The 14199-nt window shown below is 41.0% G+C and overlaps 1 protein-coding gene across 5 annotated transcripts in view; it reads left to right on the forward strand.

The window, feature by feature from the left end:
• Positions 1 to 1429: 1429 nt before the first annotated feature.
• Positions 1430 to 14199, forward strand: part of dlgap4a (discs, large (Drosophila) homolog-associated protein 4a) — a 96161-nt gene continuing 83391 nt past the window's right edge. For all 5 annotated transcript variants that reach the window (XM_074680935.1, XM_074680936.1, XM_074680938.1 and 2 more), the window contains exon 1: positions 1430 to 1920. The gene's annotated coding sequence lies outside the window, so the exon portion shown is untranslated. The remainder of the gene's footprint in view (positions 1921 to 14199) is intronic.

A 14199-nucleotide genomic window follows, 5' to 3' on the forward strand; every position in this document is an offset into this window, starting at 1 on the left:
CAGCCCAGTGCTCTAAGACTTGTCTGTATAGTTTGTAGTGTTAGCCAATCTTCATTATGTCCTGCCAGTGCACACCTACCAACTGCAACCTCAAGGGAAAGGTACCTTTACAATTAGTTTTATATCAGATGGTATGCTGGGAGGGAAGTGAGGATGCCTTCGTTTGCAGTTCTCAAACAGCAGCTAACAGTCAATCAAGTTATTGTGTCGGAAATACAGTATGTCCATGTAGGCTTCTGTCCTTTGTGTCGATTGTGTAGCTTTTGACGGATCAGGTAGTAGGAATTTATGTGCTAGTGAACTGTATTTATCATTTTGAATGCATTCACACTGATAGTATGGAAAAATGTCTTGCCTCCTTGATTACTCAACTGATGGACTCGAAACTGCCAAAAAACATTGAGTGCAGGATGCTGGACACTTGACACATTTGCCTTCTTGGCTATGTAGTGGAAAGAGCAGGGGCAGACCAAACTATGGATGGGGGTTGCAGTAGCAGAGGAACACCTGTGAACAGTAGCGAACTGCAATTGTCATTTCCAGGAAGTGCAAAGCAGCTGTGTTTGGTGTACTGATGGAAGTATCTGATTTGAAACACAGCTGGCAACATCCATACACTGTGTAAAACATGGACGTAGCCTCCATGACGTCACCCATCTGTTCCTGACACTTGAAATGAAGCCAATCCAAGGAAGCAGCCACATTTCGAACAGCTACAGGGCGTCCGTCAGTCACGTGACCTGAGCTGTGTCTGTGATTGGACAATCAAATAATCCTAATAACTTTCAAACCACCAAGTTAAAAAAAAAAAAAAAATCACTTACCATACAGTGTGTGTCCAAAGTGAAATCAGCGTTGTAGACTCAAGAAATTTTTGAACCAGGCTATAAATATGCTTTCGCATAGGCTCCATTTTTTCAACTGGAAGTTGCCCCATGGCAACAGCACTAGTGTCAATTTAGGGCTTCCAAAATTGACAAAAAACTTTTTTTTAAATAAATAAAAAAAAAATACTTTGCCACGAACTTACCTCTTTGGCGACAGTATTTCTACGTTTCTGTAAAAAAAAAAAAAAAAAAAAAAAAAAAAAGTCGAATAGTTCAGTGAAATTGAATTTTTGAGAGGGCTCTTCTGGATCCAGAGAAAGATGGTCTATTCAAATAAAACACAAACTGTATTAATACTTCTCGAATTCGTCAAGAAAGTCATCAAGTAGCTGAACGTTTATGAAATAGTTGATGAACCCATAAATTAGAGAAACAGAAACAAAATTAGTCGTCTGGCTTATTTTATCATTAAGCCCATAGTTTAAAAGACAATATATCTTTCTTTTATGAATTTTCCCCTAAACGCTCACTCCTCTCTCCTTGAATCATCAAACAGCGTCACTCAATAAAACACACTCAGGCGCGCGCGCATGCTGCGTATCTGTGCGCATAATGATTCATCAACCACCGTTTGCTCATGAGACCGTGATTTCGGGTCCGATGAGTTCATATTCGGAGCTGAGTGTGTCGTCGTGGGCCCTCAGATGCCCCCACCCCCACCGCCACCCCCACCTCCCTCATCCCGTGTCTCGACGGACCAAACGCTGCTGCAGCGGCATCACCGGCAGCCTCCAAACTGCGTTTTCCCTGCCGTGATGGATCCGTGTGTGTGTGCCGGTGAGCTGCTATCAGAGGACCGCTGAACTGTGTGGAGGAGGACCGACGAGCAAGAACCGCAGAGAGACTGTGCCATACATCCAAAGGAAGAGAAAACAAATATTTAAGGCTAATTCTTGCAATGTTGTAGGACCGTGTTGTTTACCTTCAGACAAACAGCCGGTGACAGTGATATTACGGCCGACATGTAAGAGCTGGATAACTATTCCCGTGTGAACGACACCCATCCGCAGCTGGTTTCAATAACATGAAAAAGGTAAGCTTGTTGACACGTTTGGGGGTTTACAATCGGGCGTTGCGGGTTTTAGTAAAAAATACTGCCTCGATTTCGGCTCATCAGGCTACATTTTTACACCGTGAATCTCTGCTCTTGAGTTGAAATGCTTTAAAATAGGTCGCTTTTACCTGTCGATAAGTGAGCATGTGGATAAGATACCGATGTGACTTGAGAATTTCATGTCAACATGGTTGGTTTCATGACTGACTGGAGCAGAGCTGCCTCCAGCCCGCCTGAGCCAAAGTCAGTTTATATAAAACATTTTGCTTTCTGTAAGTGTCATCATGTAGAGTGCAAAATACGTAGGCTATGTGTAGGCTATTTCCTGTGCTGGACAAAGTTATAAAACCTGCTGTAAGGAAAGACAGTGAGTGGATTTGTGGAGTTTTAAGAGGGGAAAGCACATCTATTGAGAACAATTAGGCAAATCTCTGTCAGCTTTTAGCTCAGTACAGATTTTGAATTAATCAGCACTAAATTACCATTTACTTGTGCCTGGTTGCTTTGCTAGTCTTGGGCTTTTGATGAGTCTGAAAATCTCAGATTAAAGCAAAAACCACAGCGGCATACTCCTTCTATCTTCCCTTTGAAGTTTCATCTCTCTCACTGCTGGATTAGTGAGAGAATATTGCAGTTTTAAGGATATAAAATGTGAGATATATGTGAAAAACAAACTGTCCTCTGGATGGAGAAGGAGCACCCTTCAGGATTCTCATTTGGATGTACACCAGCTGGAGACTGATCGATAGCCACTTTGTATCTGAGGCCCGTGTTTCAGTTGTTGTCCAACAGTAGTCTCTACAATTAAAAGCCCATTTTGTTGGTGGAAGGCTGATTAATAATTCATCTGCAGCTCAACGCAACCACAAATCTGTGGAAAGCAAAGTGACGGATGTCAGTGCAGCAGTGTATAAGCCTCTGCTTGAAGATCCTAAGAGCTTTACTCACCATAGGCTGAATGGTAAACACCCCCTTTTCTGTTTGTGAACCTCTACATGCTTTTTAAATGTGTGTTGGAACTGTTTGCGCTGAGAATAAACAGCGGGAGAATAAAAGCATACAAGCTGAGCGGAGAGCGGTACAAACACAGTCCAGGAAAAGCTCTGGGTGTCCTGTATGAAACAGCTCTGTTGGTGGTGGACCGCAGGCTCCCACTATAGGTGTCAATGTCATATCTGCTGCCAGGAGGCCAGCAGCCGTGATGATACTGTAGCATGGAGTTTGAAGAAAACCCAGCTGGCTTGGGTCCAGGGTGGTGGGTGTTTTTGAAACTGGCTTAGTCAGGGCTACTGCAGGGAGTGATTAGACAAGATGCTGTTCAGTATCACACACATCAGCGTGACGTCGAAGGACTCACAGCTCTGAAACTCTTTTCCAAACCGGGACCTGTGGTGTTGCAGCACCTGAACTAGTATTGCATAAACATTGATACTGAATACATGAGGTTGACACTGGGAGAACTGTCATGAAAATCGCCAGTGGAGAAAATTATGTATTCTACTTCATTCTGTTGCAAAAACAGTAGAAGCTTGTACTTTGTGATGAGTAAAAGTCATTTTGATCATATTGTGTATCAGCATTAGGAAAGAATGCTGCAAAGTTTTAAGTAGCTGTAGCGGTTCAAAGAATAAGCAGTGGTATAAAGTAGCATAAGTAGAAAAATATTTATAAAGAAATTTATTGTATCATATCATAATTAGCTAAAATTCCTAATCAAAGATCAAGTTTTTAACATGTTTGGTTTGAGATACTCAGAACTACTTGACCGTGAGCTGCTATCCATTCCCACATCAGTGGGTTTTACCCTGTTAACATTCTTTTAGATAATTAGGTTAAAAGATATGTGTTTTATATCAGAGTGCCATGAAGTAAGAAGACTAAATGTTATTTAAGCTAATGCTACAAAACAGGCTTCAATAATCACAGCTATCTCACCGCAACAAAACCAGACAGTCAGAGAGAAGACTGTAGTTAATCTTTTATGCCTCTCACTGTCATGAGGTGGGTATTAGACAAGGGGATAAAAAGGACACCAGTTAGAAAAAAAATGCACAGGAGTATACCACGACCATTGTCACAAAACAATACTTTTGCACAAGCTGGACAAATTCAGTTCAAGAGATAAACGCACCAGGTTTGTCTAAGGGGGGGCAACAAAATCAACATAACCCTAAAGTGTGTCACTGCGGCTCTGAAAATAAAAAAATCAAAGCTGGAATATTGAACCACTTGTTAGTGACAGGTTGTCTTTAATCTAACAATGAAGACATCTTCTTTGATCCTATGCTAAATGTTTTATATTTTGAGTTAGAGACACCTAGCTGTAGAAATGAAATCATTCCCAATGCTTACTCCCAACTGTATTTAACTGTTTTAATTATATATTTTACTTGCTGTTTATACAGTCCCTCTGGTACCCTGTACTAGCTTTAAAATATTTACATTTGAAAAAAAAAACCCTGTTTTTCATACACTGGTGTTTCAGAAAAAACTTCAGCCTCCAGGTGAAATGCTTCATTTTAGTTCCTGTCTCTTTAAAGCTCCCTACTCCACAAACCCCTCTTCCATCTGTTTGGTCAGCCCACTAAAGGCCTGTCAGGAGGCAGAGTTGTGGGCAGACCTTGTTGTTTGAGGGCCTCCCCTCCATTGTGTCATGAACCAGTTAGAAACTTCTCATGTGATGACCTCATCACTTCAGCAAGTCTATTGAAGAGCTTGAGAAGATCTCGTGCTATTTTTTAGAACGGACTGTTTGGAGCAGTTGACAGACAGATACAGGGATGTATACAACATGTGAATATGTTGCAGTTTAAAAATCTGCATGTTTAGGGAGAACATCCAGCACTGTGACTTTATATCCATGTTTAACACATGGAAAAGCACAGCCCCCTCTTTAAATCATTGAAATATTACTTATTGCCGGTTATTGTTCAAATTACTCCTTAATACAGTATAAAGTTTAAAGGTCCCATATTATGCTCCTTTTCTACAGTTTAATATGGATTATTGATGTCTACATGAAATGGTAGTGACATGTTTTGGTTCAAAAAGCCAATAAGTCAAGCACAGCAGCATTGTTTCCAGGCTCTCATAGCCCCTCTGTTCAGAATGGTCTGATTTAGTGGGCGTGACCTTCATATGTAAATGAGCCATCGCTGATACCGCCCCGCTCCTCCGCTTCACTGAGATCGGTGCTATGTAACCATGACTACGGAGCTTCGAGTGCACAATGTTTAGAAAGTAGCGAAGCTAGTATACCGTAACATTACAGGCTAAAACAACAGGCTAACCGCAGCTAAAGTTAGCATCCTGAAGCTAACACAGAAACAGGGGACACTAAGTAAAAGCTCTTACATCTGCTCCACAGCACACAGCATTTAAAATACTCACATTTCCAGGGGTCGAGGTTTGTTGGCGGACGGTTGGTAATGTGCCTGGATTCAGGACCAGTCTATTCGCTAGCCCTCTGTTGTACTGTCCAAAGATGGAAAAGCAGTCGGCCGTGAAGTGACTAGCACACACATGCACAGTTGTACTGTGTCTTGCTGGCACATTTCCTTGATAAATGAACTTAGATGGGAAGCTTGTGCATGATGGAACTATGTAGCTGTTTACAGCCAAAAACGAAGCAGTGATGGCTCTTCAACTTTGGCATTCTCCTCCCCCCTCGAGAGGAGTGGGCGGGGAGGGGGTTCAGGGGTATCTGCTCCAGTGGACCAATCAGGTCAGACTTGCTCCTGATTGGTCAAAAAAGGGAATCGCTGACGTCGGCAGATCCTCAAAATCCAAACAGCTCCTTTTAGATCAGGGTTTTACATTCACAAGCACTACTAAGTACAGGTTTTGTCATTAACTATCACATGTTGTGGGCAGGGAGGAAAGCCAAAGACCCACAAATTTCACTAAATTACTTAAGTGATTTTTGCAAAATATGGGACCTTTAAATCAGTTTTAGCTTACAAGTCCAACCCAGTTTCACAACAAAACTTCACACATGTTAAGTTGATTTTACTAGGGCATGTCTTATCAGGTTATCCTTGGGTTGTGTGTTAGTTTTTTTATTGAAAATTACTTTAGGGTTTGACCAATCACAATAGAGTATTTAACACAGTCTGGTAATGAGGCAGTATTATAAAAAGGACAGTAATAATTAAAATGAGATTAAAAGCTATGAGATATGAAAACAACAAGAAAGAACATGGGCAGGTAGCTGTGAATAAATGCTACAGTGGAAAATCACTTACATTAAAGTATACTTAGAGTATGCTTTTAAAAACACAACTGAGTGGAATACAGCTTTATTTTAGATAGAGATGTGTGTGGGTAGGGTTAATAATAGGTCAAATGCATTACTCACTCTTTGCTTTAGCAGACTGAAAAGTTTATTCCAAATACTTGAATCATTTTTTCTAGAAATTCTTCTTGCCATGTAAGATTTTGGATGCAGAATTTCACATGTGTAGGAGTATTTTTACTTGTGTGTTTCTACTATCACTCAAGCAAAAAAGATTACCTCTCCAACCATCAGCCAACGCTGTAAGAAGAGCTTTCAGACTGCAGGGGAAGCAACACAAGCGTTTAAACCTTCTGTGTCCAACCTTCTGTGTTTCAGCATCAGCACGATAAAGCCTTGCAAAGTATGACTGCGCATGCTGGGGAGCATTAGTCGTATCATGAGAAGGGAAAGAGCAGGAATGTCACATGGTATTTTGCTAATTGGCGTTTGGATGAGCATGGACAACAGTCTCTGGAGCAAAACGTCTCTTCTCCTCTCTTCTCCTTGAGCCTCCTATTCTGTTTTATTAACTCCCAGGCTTTCCTCTGCCAATCTCTGCACTATATCAGCAGTATGTGGTGGGTGTAAGGTCGGCTGACAAACACAACAAGGTAATTACAATATAGTGTGCTCACCAGCCTCTCATGTCACTCAACAAGCTGTTATGTTGAATGATGGATGACTGCGTCTGGATGGATTACGTAGTTTCTCGGTTATTGTCTGCTACAGTAAAAAAGACTTTTCTATTTAGGAACTTTCTGGACTGAGCTGATATGGATGAAACAGTTCAGCTTTAGCAGGTGTAAAATTTATGCTGTTGGTTTCTCACCATAACAAACAGGCTTTGGTGTAACTCCACTTCAGTGTGTACATTTCCAACCAAGTGTGTCAATGCTCCATCTGATCAGCGATTGTCTCATTGCGGCCTCTCAGATCTGAGGATAAGATGGACTTTAATGGAGAGCAGAAAGAGAAAGAGAAAGGGAGAGGAAGAGATTTTATGACCTTGGGATAGCTGCTTGCTCTCAGTGCGTCTCCTGCAGGAGCTGATGGAGTGTTTGGAGCTGATTAGCGTCGGCCTCCTCTGATGGAGCTCTGCTGCTGAGTCGCTGACCTTTCCTGCCATCAGGTCAATCTGCTCAACCATCTCCTCTCCTCTTGTCTCGCTTGTCTCTCCTCTCCTTTCTTATCATTTTGTAACCTCACATTATTTTTCCTCTCCACCCCCTGTCTATCATATGTTCCCCCTCTTTCTCTTTTACCTACTGCCCTATCATCATCCAGTCTTCTTTTTCTTCTCTCCTTGTTCCCTTTCGTTGCTCTTCTTCTTTTCTGATCTTTCCTTCCTTGTCTATCTCCTTATCCTGACCTATAATCTTAAAACCTATCTCTGAGTTTTCTCTCACCTCTTACCTCCCACTTGGCTTCTTTTTTCCTACTTCCTTCTTCTACACTTCTTACCCAGGATGTCCTTTTTTTCTTTCCTTCATCACTCTTTCCCTGTTCCATTACCTTTTTGTAATCCTTTCCTTTCATATCTTTCCTATTTCCTCTTACCTTCTCTTCTCCTCTACTCTCCTAATTTCTTCTCTTCTCCCCCTACTCCTCATCTTCAGTGTTCTCCTCTCCCTTTCCACCTCCCCATCACTTTTTTCTCTTCTCCTTCTCTGCCCTCTTCTCTCCTCTTTCCTCTTCACTTCTCTCCTCTGCTGCCCTATCATCATGTTACCTCTTTTCATTTCCTCTCTCAATTCTCAATTCCTTTACTTCTTCTTTTGAACCACCCCTCATCCTCTTGCCCTCTCCCCTGACTTGCTCTTTCCTTTCCTTACCTTTTCCTCCTTTACCTCTCTTCTTTTCCTCACTCATTTCACTTCCTCTAACTACCTTTTTCTATCCTTTCAGCATTTGTCATGTCCTTTTCACTGTCTTCCCTTTGCACTCTCCCTTCCCTCCTCAGATCCTTTTCATTCATCTCCTCTATTTATTCCTCCTACCCATATTTTTCATCTCCTACCTCTTTTCTTTAACTTATTCTCTCCTTTCCTTCTCTTCTTGTTTTATTTTGCGTCAGCCCCTCTACTGTCCTCTGCCTCCTGTTTCCTCCCCTCATGCCCTTTTCACCCTCTGCTCTGCTGCCCTTCCATCCTCTCCTGGTTCCTTTTTTGTTTCCTTTCATCTCCTCTCTCCTCTTCAGTCCTTTTTATCTTCTCTCTCTTTTGTTATTGGATCCTCTTTTTCTCCTTTCTTCTCCATCCTTTTCCTATACCCTTTTTCCTATCTCTCATGTCCTCTTTCCTCATTCCCTATCTCCTCCATTCCCAATTCTTTTTTTTACTTTTTGTTCCTCTTTCTTCTCCTTCTCTTCTTATCTTGTCTCCCCCCTCTTTCCAATTCTTTCATGTCCTTCTGTCTCCTGTCCTTTTATCCTTGTCTCTCATTTTTCTCCACGCCTCTCCCCCATCTCCTTTCTGTCTTCTCCCATGCTTTCTTTTCTCTCCTCATTCTCCATCCTGTCCTTTCCTAGCCTTTTCCACTTTTCTATTTTACCATCGCTGTTTTCTCCATCTTTTCCATCCTTTTTATCAGCTTTCAGAATGCAGCAAAAAATGAAGGATTGAGCAAATTTGAAAGATAAACATTCAAATATCTCTCCCTTCGTCTCTCTCCGCATTTGTCAAGTTGTAGCATCTCTCATTTTCCACTTCTTGTGTGAGAGCTGGAAATAGAAACAACTGTTTTACAGCGGGCCCCTGACAGGCCACTTGTTATCTCCCTGCATGTGTCATTTTACAATAAGTCCTTGCTCGGGCTGCGTTCACTGAACTGATCCTCTGACACAAATTTGCATGTTAAGCTGAACGCTCCTCACCAGGGACACTTAATCAGCACACAGCATTTAATGAGTGTGTGTCTCCTGGTGATTAATGTGTCTCATGTGTCCGACGTGAGGAAGATCCGGGCAACATCTGTTTGTTAATTTTAGTGTTTTTACTTCACTTCATATTTTCTTTTGGAATAATAGCTTTCTGGGGGATATTAGGCTTTAAATCTGACTTTAAATGAATGGAAATTTGGATGAGCAGCTAATGAAGTTATTCAGCTTGCAGTTGACAATCAAGTGCAGCTTACAAAAATAATTATTTGCACTAGAAATCAAATTGAGAAGGCTGCCTTACATGACTGAGAGGCGTTTTTCTGTTTGAAAGAGGAGGAAATACAGGAAAGCAGAGAGGATGCGGCGGAAATAATACAGGGTGAGATTCAAAGCTCAAGGATATTTTGTTTTGCAACTACAAAGAGAATTTCTATAACCTTCGCTTGAATTTTTCCCAGGCTGTTCTTGGTGATTGTTTCAGTGGGTGGTTGTTTTTGTGTGTATATATGAATGTATACATTAAGACTTTTCCTGAACGGGGACACAGCTTACAGGGTTCATTGAAATATCTACTGCCCTTGAATTACGAGCCGGCTTTAATGCCTTTAATGTAACCATAAGACAAACACATTTCAGCCTTTTGGAAAACAGTGTCCCTGTAGCAGGTCTAAAACAAATTCATAAATATATGTATATATTCCAGAGAGCTGCAGGACAACAGAAGACTGCTCTCATGTTGACTTTAATGTGTTTATCACAAAGCATGTGGGAATGTTGTGGTAAACAAACTAGAAAATGCAGAGTAGATTGAAGGAGAAATTATACTGTGGAGGGAATTATGCGAGTCAAAGATCAATTCTTGCCTTGAGCATGGTTCCCTAGCGTTAATGCATGGTTAAATCTGTTGTGTCCTTGTTAATTTAACACATTTTACCAGCTCACTACTCGCTGGTTGTCCTAGCTCACGCTTTCTTGTGTCACATCACCGCAGAGGCGTCGGTATGCACAGACATTAGACTTGATAGGGAGTCAGAGAGCAGATCTGAGCCTTCTGAAGATTAACTCCATAGGACGCCTGCCTTCTGGCTCCTGCCACCAAACACATCCACTCAAACCCAAGACCTGACCCTGGGTGTGCCTGTTTTGAAGCCCAGGCCGGGGCCCTGAGCACCATATGGACCCGGCATTTCGTGTTAACACGCCTGTTGCTGTTGCCACTTTTCAGTCACGGCACCAGAAGATTATTGTCACCTCCTGACATGTGTGGCTTTGCTTTAGTTCGTTCACGGATAGCTGCATCACTGTCCTGCATCCAAGAGAGATCTGACCAGCACTCATGTCGATTTTTGATCCAGCAAGTTGTTGCAGAATGAATAGAGGAGGAAAATGATAGCTAGTCTCTTTTTTTGGCCTTTCATTCAGTTAAAAACATTATTCTTCATTTTAATGATTTACTCTTAATGCTTTGTTACAATATGAAATATACGCCCTGTATTTCCTTTAGTACCAACATGTGTTTTAATACTTCACAACATTACTTGAGCAGCTTCTTAGTCATAAAACATCAGAAGAGCAGTTCGTGTTGTGTTGTTTATTGTGGAACCAAACAAACTTGTTTCTGTCAGATATAAATGCAATCTGATTTTATGCTACACACAGCGTGAGCTGAACAGCAGCAGGTCACAGTAAAGTTGGTTACCAGAAGCCTGCAGCTGGATTACATGCCTGTTTCAGGGGAGGGAAGAGCAGACTCCAGCACAAACAGTGAAAGTACCATTGAAGCCTCATCACAGTGAATGAATACAACAGGAGAAAACAAAAGTAAATTGATAAAAAAAAAAAAAAAAAACATATTGAGATTCCATTTTTTTTTAAACACAAGAATCTTTAAGTGCATAACAGTAGTCAATTCTTAACTGAATACTGGGGCCAGTATTCTGCATTTGGCCAATTATCCAAGTCACATTCTTTTTTCACCAATTGCTATACAGTAAATGAATGAAAAAATGAGAGCCTTGTGTCTGTCCCTCTGGCTCTGTTTCCACTCACCACCCAGTCTCACCTAATGTCCAGCCAACAACACTAACACACAGCTGTTAGAAGTAGCTGTACTGAAAGTGTTACCTGTTCATTGTTAAAGCCTCTGTAAGAAGATTTGATTAGTTGTGATCAGGACTGAAATTGATACCAATGCTTCTGTATGACCTGCTGAAGCAAACAAAAACATCACTAACAAGAGTGGGTTGGTATTAGAAACAGCCTATCTTCATTTTCAAAAGCAAATGTTCATATTTGACCATTAAACATTTTTTTTTTTCACAAAATACTTTTCAGACCGGGACTAAACAATAACAGTTAAGGTATGGTATGTATATTTTTGTTCATAGGGGACTCAAAATCAATGCTGTTCTGCAAGTTCTTCCCAGCAGCTTCAACTCCCATGTGTGATGTTGATAGTTTCAGTTTTAATTAGAAATTCCTTGAAGGCATTTAAACAAAGTCTTGTGTCAGAGTTTGTAATGTTACAAACTCAACATTTTCACCGAAAGATTTTGACTTTTATATTAAATACTTTCAAGTTCCAACTATGCTATTAGTTGGTATGAGTGTTGGTCAATCAGTTGACTCTTTGTTTTGAGTAGTATTTCTTCAATTTCCACGATTGTTTCTGAACAAAAGAGGCACCGCTTGTCATGTTCATCGATACACTACCGTGTATCAAATCAGCATGTCAGGCCCATACAGGCCATAGTTTTGTAGTATTTCTTCAGTCTCAAAGTAAATAAGTTATGGGTTCTCCTAGTTGCATTCAAACTGGCATAGCTTCTCTTAAAATGTTTTTTAATGCCTGAAAAGATATTGTGAATGTATCTTCCTACTGTTTGCTTTATAACATCTAAAATACAAAAAGAATTCCCATCTTAATCTTTTGTTCATCTATAATGACCCAGCAACAGTAACTAAAGAGGGCGGGGCTTAGGAAGAGTCTGACTGTGGTTAAGATCAAGAAAATAGTGGGGCTATGGCCTAAACAATGAAAGGCAGGGTTTATAAACACATTGTGTAAGTTAAAAGAAGACAGAAAAAATAAAGTGTCCGTGTAACAGTCATAGAGACAGACCACAAAACAGGGGTATGAGTCACTGTGTTAGAAAAAAAAAAAAAAAAGAAAATCTAGGTCTCTTTGTGCGAAAACACTGACCTTTTGGGTATGTTAATGTGTTTCAGCAGCAGAAACAGTTACCAGGCATGTTAACCACCACTGAATTATATCCCTTAAAATCATACCACACACACACACACACACACACACACACACACACACACACACACACACACACACACACACACACACACACACACACTCACAAAGTGTTTAAGATGAAGAGTAAACACAAGGTGCAGTTGTCACGTTACGGTTGCACAAGCGGCAATCAAGCTCATTGCTGTCTACATTTACCGGTAAAGCAATGAGTGAAAGTGCACTTTCTCTGACACATTCACGGCATTCACATCTTACTAAAGTATTTCAGGAGGGAAAACTGTAGCCCTGTGTGAACTGCAGATTAAACTAAGCTTGAGTCTAAGACTCAGAAATCACACCATGGCTTTGCTTTGACTTAATCCTGCCTTTGCATGGTGTCAGGATCTTGCATAATGACGTGAAGTTGGCGCCATAGCTTGAGATAACAGAAAAGTTAGAAAACTGTAGAGATAACCTAACTTTCAACTGCAGTAGGAATTGATTGCAAACAACAAAGTCCAAACAAAGCATGTGGATTTTCATAACCCTGTAATGACACCAGTGTTTGCTGCTTTGGAGCAGGCACAATTGTAACGTTATTGTTGGTGCTTGATTTTTTGCTTCTTTGGGGCATTTAAACCAGTTGTGAACACATCAGTGATAGACCCTGACTTTACATATTGAATATGGCAAAAATGTACTTTGTCATTCACCCACCACAGAAAACAAACACATCAGTCATGCGGAGTAATGTTTCTGGCCAACTGGACTTGGTTGAACCAGTGGGTCTGTATCGTCCTTGTCAATCTGTTTTTTGTCAAGCCATGTTTTTACATAAAACTTTGCTTTGCACAAAACAAATTGAGAGAGGCATTATCTTAGCTACACCAGGTGTCAGTGATGCATGTCAATGTGATGCCTGTTGAACTCTGGCTATTTCTGAGCAGTAGCACGTTTTCCCAATATGCACTTTTAACAGTTCTCTGTGTCTTACTTTTTTGTTGTGCAGCAGTTTAAAGAAATAAAACAAATTTTCTTCAAAATTTTTCTAAGGAAACAGAACTGCACACCAAACAGAGGATAACTACACTCCTTATGCAAACTTTATCCAAAAAAAACAAAATTTAAGCAAATAAAGCTGCAACTCTGAATTTAAATTCTCTGTTTAATCTGAAATCAAATTAAAACCTCCATGTAAAGAATCGAGTATTTGCATGCAGTAACTTAACTTTGACACGATAGCTCTGTTCCTGGTACTCCTTGCTCCATGTGCCTACATGGAATGCCAAAGAGTGAGGTGAGGAGAGCATAGATATATACAAACACTAGATGACTCATGCACGCTGTGAGTCAGTGGGGAGCAACATCATCACAATGGCCGCCATCTTGAGACAGGGATGCTCGATCAATCACAGCGTTCAAGTCAATGGACCATAGACTTTAAAATAACTGTAGATTGCTCAATTTTCAACCGATTTTTAGACAGTGGCGATTGCTCTAAGACTGGAAGGGAAGCTCAGCTTCCCCTTGAATGTCCCCAAAACAAAATGGTGATATGTACTGCTGTGTGTACATTTCATTGACAAAATATGTTCCTTCATCTTTTGTTCAGAATCAGTTACCTATTGCAGGTAACTGACTCGACCTCCTTCTCATTCATCCCCTCAGCGTCTCCGCGCTTTAACACAGTCGGATGCTTAGCGTCTCCTGACTTCAGTGGGGAAGCGTAGAGTGGGTGGTCATTGGATAAACGCTGGGCTTTGTCCCACCCATCGGGCGCTCGGCGTCTCTTGGGGTCTATGAGGCAGTGGGCTGGCCTGAACACTGGGCTTCTACATGATGATTGGATGATCTGTCTGA

This window comes from Halichoeres trimaculatus, unplaced genomic scaffold (assembly GCF_033239565.1).
Source record: "Halichoeres trimaculatus isolate MK-OKI-2021-1 unplaced genomic scaffold, fHalTri1.1 fHalTri1_scaffold_11, whole genome shotgun sequence".
Taxonomy (NCBI): Eukaryota; Metazoa; Chordata; class Actinopteri; order Labriformes; family Labridae; genus Halichoeres; species Halichoeres trimaculatus.